This window comes from Leucoraja erinacea, unplaced genomic scaffold (genome assembly GCF_028641065.1).
Source record: "Leucoraja erinacea ecotype New England unplaced genomic scaffold, Leri_hhj_1 Leri_688S, whole genome shotgun sequence".
Lineage (NCBI taxonomy): Eukaryota > Metazoa > Chordata > Chondrichthyes > Rajiformes > Rajidae > Leucoraja > Leucoraja erinaceus.
In genome coordinates, this window is record NW_026576606.1 from 21371 (window position 1) to 27709 (window position 6339).

The window sequence follows — 6339 nt, forward strand, 5'->3', positions numbered from 1 at the left end:
GCTGCTAGTAGGGGTTGTGAAGGGAAGTGAGGTGGGAAGGCAACAAGTGGGAAGTGGGAAGGTAACAAGGAAAATCGTTTGTCATATTCGTTCCAGTTGTGTTGATCCGAGCAGTGGCAGTTAAGGTTCAGGCAGGACATTTATAAGGAGAGGGAGCTGGCATGGGTATTGACAGGGGAATGGGTAGCTAATGTGGTAACAGGTAAATAGGCCAGTTGAGAGGAAAGAGTTTGAAATGGAGCACCAGAGTTTTCATTAAGGTAAGAGAAAGTGGGCAAGGGGGCACTTTGGGGGCGGTTGGGTAAAGTAGGAACACAAGCAACAGGTAGTGGAACAACAGCATTGGAACAAGATAGGATGGCTGTAAAAGTGGCAGATGTGGTGTCCGCACACTTTGAACTGACGGACGGACATTCCACCAGAGAACTTGGGAGCACGGTGACTTCATTCTTTTTTTGCAGCTAAAATAAAACAAAGTGAACTAAATTAGTAATGCTGATGTTCAGACTTACAATACAGCTAGAACCATAATAAGTCTATAAGACCATAACACATAGGAGCAGTAATAGACCATTCGGCCCATCAAGTTAACTCCACCATTCAATCATAACTGATCTGTTTTTCTTTCTCAACCCCATTCTGCCTTCTCCCCCAACCTTTGACACCCTTACTAATCAAAAACCTATAAATCTCCTCTTTAAAAATGCTTAATGTCTTGGCTTCCTCAGAGATCTGTAGCAATGAATTCCACAGATTCACCACCCTCTGGCTAAAGAAAATCAATATATTTTTCAAGTGCGAGTGTCCCGAATAGGATCTGCATTTCTTGCCTATTTTCAATTGCCCTTGAGAAAGCGATGGTGGACTACCATCTTGAACCATCGCAGTTCTTCTGGTAAAGATCCTCACACAGCAGTGTCCATTGCTGGGACACTTCAGGATGTGAAATTGTTATGGCCTGATGCCAGACAGCAGAAATCCTCCCTCAAGGAGGTTCATTTAAATGCCACAATAACAGCAGAAAATGCTGGAAATACTCAGCCGATCAGGCTACAACTGTAGGAAGAGAGATTGAGTTAAGATTTTAGGTCAAAGACCCTTCATTGGAACTGGAAGGAAAAGCTAATTTAGCTGCAGGATGGGTGGAAGGCGAATATTTCTCACAGGGTAAAACCGGGAATTCACTCATTGATTGAATAACATTTCTGTATTTAAATAATACAGACTGGCCAATACATTACGTTGTCACAAGTTCTTATTTTACAAGGCGATCTTACCTCGATAGCTGGTGACCGAACAACAGGACAGTAAAGTTTCTCCAACATCCCTTATCAAATTGATTCCTTTCATGTTTATATGTCCTCATAATCTGTCAGCAAGAAAATCATATTGATCAGTCAAAGGACAATAGAGAATTGATGCAGGAGTAGGCCATTTGCCCCTACAAGCCAACACCACCATCCACTGTGATCATGGCTGATCTACCACACAATCAGTACCCCGTTCCTGTCTTCTCCCCATACCCATTGACTCCACTTTCTTTAACAGCTCTATCTAACTCTCTCTTGAAAGCATCCAGAGAATTGGCCTTCACTGCCTTCTGAAGCAGAGAATTCCACAGATTCACAACTCTCTGATTGAAAACCACAGATGTACAACTCTCTGGGTGAAAATCAGGTAATATCAGCAAAGTATAAAATAAATATATTCAGTGGGTGTTTCCAGTTGTTATTTCAGAGTTCCAGCACTGCAGTATTTTGATTTTACACCAAGTGACTTGACTCCACTCCCTGTGGACGATTCTTCCCCACCCTGCACCCACAGCCCAACCCCCAGGCTCACATGGTAATTCATCACAACTGCATTGAAACAGCCCAGAACCAAATTGAACATCATAACATACCCTTCAAATGAACAGGACACTCAGTAAGTCAGAGGCCACGGGCTTTACCATGTCACATCAGGACCAGATTTAATTTGTTTCTTTGTACTGGGAGCATCTTGTGACCAGTTCTTCCAGAGGGCAATCTCACAACAACCACGAGAAAATAATTTGATCAATTAGTCCTACATTTCAAATTCATTGATTAAAGGTCAATGAGCATATACTAGGGTTTGAGTGAAGTGTTTAATGACTTCAACAACTCAACTGATTTAAAATGACTAATCTGTGCTTTATGGCAGGTAGCAAGACAAGGAATCCCCACACCACTAAATCCAAAAGGTGATTCAGAAAACTCCTTTGCCATAACAGCAGTTAGTATTTTGAACAATAATTAAGGCAAATTACACGAATGGTTTAAAGGGAAGCCAGAGAAATATGTGTCATGGGATGAATAAATAAGGGTGGGGAGAGGCTCTTGTGAACCCTAAACACAGACTAATTAGTTTAAATCCCTGTTTCTGTGTTTAAATAAAGTGAAAATTAAATTACAACTGTTATCTTTACTTTTACCTGCTCATATATGTTCATTCCAGCTGCAATGAGGTAACTGTGAAAAGCAAAAAAGAAAAATAACGGCACAGAAGCAAGAAGTGAAATTGTTGCAAAAATAAAACTGCAAAACATTATTAAGGAAAATATCATTTCTTGCAATCAACATCAAAAGAGACAAGTAAATTGTTTAATGAATCTTCAGCCAAGAAGTGGGTCATCACTGTCATGTGGAGAAACTTGTTCCCTATTCCTGAATATGTCCAACATTATATTCAGGAATATTATTACACTTCCTTCACTGCCTTGCACAACTGAACACAATCTGGTTGCTTCACTGATCGATTTACCATCTAAAGCTCTAGAAACATATGCATTGGGGCTTAGAGCAACTGCAACATTCCAGAAATTAAACTTGTTGCACTCGAGATAATTAAGATTTGTGTTTTGGAAAAATGCACCATGGAATTCCAAGAGGTCTACTTAATTTTAATTGTAATTGTAATTAATTTATTAGCCAATTGTGTAAACAGATAAGGAATTTTATTTGCCAACAGTCATACAAAAAAAGCAACAGGATACATCATATCCATATCCTTATATCTATAAAACTCTGATCTTGGATGTGGGTGTGTGTGGGAGGTGTGTGTGGGAGGGGTGTGTGCATGTGTGCCTGTGTATTGATCTGTTTGGGTGTGATCACATCTACTTGAAAAAACGACGAGTGACGGGAATATTTTTCACATATTCTGGTAGAGATTTACCCCCTGGAGTCAAAAATCGGCTTACCTGAAAATGTTGTGCTTTATTTCTTGAGTTATTAATTCAAATGTTCACAAAACCCATCCAACTTAGAATTAAAAAAGCTTGTTTTTTTTCGCTGATGACGTGACAATGGATCGGCCTGCCATCTGCTCGCACTGCGACTGACATCACCTCGCCCCCTCCCTCCTCCCCCCCCGTTGTTTAAAAGACACCTGTCTACTGAAGACATTTGCCCGCTCGCACGTCGACTCGGGCCCTCGAGCTTTGGTCGACGCAGGCTCGCTCCATCGAGGAAAGAGATAAAAAAGTATTTCCCCAACCCCACATACTACAAAAACTAAAGGTACACTAATAACACACAAGTAAACAGTCAACACAGACCAAAATAGCAAAAGAAGAAAAAGACGAGAGGCTGTTGGCGCGGTTGTCCTGTGTGGTGCCAGCATTGTAACCTAACGTGAGGGCTGTATTTAACCTGGGTGTTTATGGGGTGAAATGATGCAGGATCCATCACTAATCTGTTAGGCTCAATAGGCTACTTCTGCACTGCTTAATTATCTGTAATGCTGGAGTCTAATTTATTAAGCAATTTGCAATGTGGGATATACTGTGCTAATAACTACAGACAACATAACTTTCTTTCAAATGCCAGTAAAAGGATAGGTGGTGATCTTGGGTAGAAATGTTGAATTGGGATTCTTCACTAGGAAGATTGTGCAGAAGGAAAACATGAGAAGGAAATAGACGGTTAGGGAAAAGAGTAAAATGTAAAAAAAACGATGGTTTCTTTTTCAAATGCACTTTTTCAGGAAGAAACAGTGATGGTCTAGATCCTGTTGACAACACAGAATTGACAATTTCAGCACTCATCAATTTTTTGAACATTATATAAACCATTTCACTAGTCTTCTGATAGTTGTATTAAATATATTCTATCTTTAAAAATATTTTAATTCTCTGCCTTTTTCCCATTATTATAGTCAGATCAGTTACACTTTGATCATCCAACAAATCAACCAGCACAATGCATCACACAAAAAATCGCCCTGCTCATGACCTAAACGTAATTCGAATGAATTTGGGAAATTTTGGGAAAGATTTAATAGGAATGTGAGGGGCTTTTTATTTACACATAGAGTGGTGGGTATATGGAACAGGTGACAAAGGCGGTAGTTGAGGCAAATACTACAACCACATTTGGACAGGTACATGGATAGAAAAGGTTTAGAGGGACATGGGTCACATGTGGGCAGTTGTGATTAGGGTAGATGGGGCACCTTGGTTGGCAAATTGGATCAAAAGGCCTGTGTTTCCTGCTGTATGACTCTGACGAACAGAACACAACTGTGTGATTCTGGACTGTGCTATCTCCAACTAATTAATTCACAACAACTCAGCATCGTTGTCTTGGCTAGCATGTATTGATCATCTATAGCTACCCTCAAACTGGCTGACATGGTCAGGGATCCCATAATGGGCAAGTGGAAAAATTTACTTAACAAGGCCCTGTTCTGAACTGAGAGAAACAATCATCTTCAGTCGCTTTTTCAGGCCAAGTATTGCCCGAGGACATTTGTCTATAACTCTTGGTGGCAGCCTTGTTACAGAAAAACAGATGCCCAAAATATTGCCCATGGACACTGTATATACTTTACCCACTGCTCTCCTAGCAGGCACTCAGTGAACTGCAGTGACCTTTCATAACTCCGAACAATCAATCTAGGAGAATTCCTCAAAGAGCAATTAATCAAATTTGTTCTAAATTTTACCTCTACACACACATCACAGCTGTAGCAGTGTCGACATCTTAGGAGATGGTAGACCTTACAGATATGGCACCGCTTGCTGGTAAATATGATGATCACCTCTGGGGCATCCAGAATCCCACTGACGTCGCCAGGATCTGAAACAAAAGGGAATTGAACTGTGAAGATGGAGGTCCATTAACTTGTGGTGACTTTTCACAAACTACCTATACTGGGTAGGTGGTGGAAATGTCGTTTGCTGGCATTTTTAAAACATGATCACCATTCTGTATGCTTCAAAGCAGTTATGGAAAAGTTTATTCTCAGGTTAAGCTCAATTGGGGAATGCTGATTTATCACTCACCCGATATTGCTGTTTTACAATATATTCCGCCAAGTGTTTTTTTAATTATGCATTAGTTCTTTAAGAGGAAGGATGCGGGTTAACCATATTAATCTATGCCTATATCATCTCCACTACACATAATATGCATGTCACACATTCCACCATATAATCCAGTCCAGGTTTTGGGCATCATGAGTACTGTACTTTTGTCAGCCTGTCGTTATGCCACGGCAGTTAGTACTTGAGCTGATGTGATGAGCACTACTGTGTGTAACGTTCTCTCTTTATGATTTTAATACAAGACCAATGGTTCACTCCAGACTTTGTAATGGATCACTTACTAACATTTACCTCTGGCAATAATTCCTGGATTCATACACAGACACAGAGTGTAGCTGCTCATAGTAAAGATCAAAAATAGAGATTGCAGGATAGTCACTGCTATTGTAACATTCCTTATCAGCCAAACGCACCTGGAAAAGGTGAAAATTATATCTTAGATATTTATAACACCAATTTAAGGGCCTGTCCCACCAGCATGCGGTGAGCGCGACCTAACGTGGTCGCTTGAGCCGTACGGCCTCGCGGGGCCGGACCCACTTCGATCGCCGGAGCCGTATGGAGTTGTGCGGGGCTAGTCCGGCCATCGCGCGGGGCTCCAAAAAACTGACTGTCCAAACATGCCTGGCGGCCCGTAGCCACATTGAGACCATACGCAGCGTCTTGACAGCGTACGCCTATCGCGTGGCGTTGCGTGATGACGTCACCGCCCGGCGTGCCGTTGCGTGATGACGTAAACGGCAGACGTCGTGCGACGTCCCGCCTCCTGCCCAGCTGATTGGTGAGTGTGACATCGGGACCAGCCGTGCACAATTCCAGACGTCTCCGGTTGGAAGAAGGACCGGCCCCGCGAGGCCGGACGCCTCAAGCCACCACGTTTGGTCGCGCTCGTCGCATGCTGTTGGGACAGGCCCTTTATTATCTTAACAATAAGCTTTCCCCAACTAATGCTCCCACACAAAAGGGCAGGAGTCCACAATTCAGCCCTT

The 6339-nt window shown here is 42.0% G+C and overlaps 1 long non-coding RNA gene across 1 annotated transcript; it reads right to left on the bottom strand.

The window, feature by feature from the left end:
- Positions 1–246: 246 nt before the first annotated feature.
- LOC129694486 (uncharacterized) lies at positions 247–6015 on the bottom strand. The gene is made up of 5 exons (XR_008723007.1): positions 5764–6015; positions 4969–5102; positions 2456–2492; positions 1278–1369; positions 247–461 (listed from the first exon to the last, which is right to left on the bottom strand). It is a non-coding gene; the product is annotated as an uncharacterized LOC129694486 (long non-coding RNA).
- Between the last annotated feature and the right edge of the window lie 324 nt (positions 6016–6339).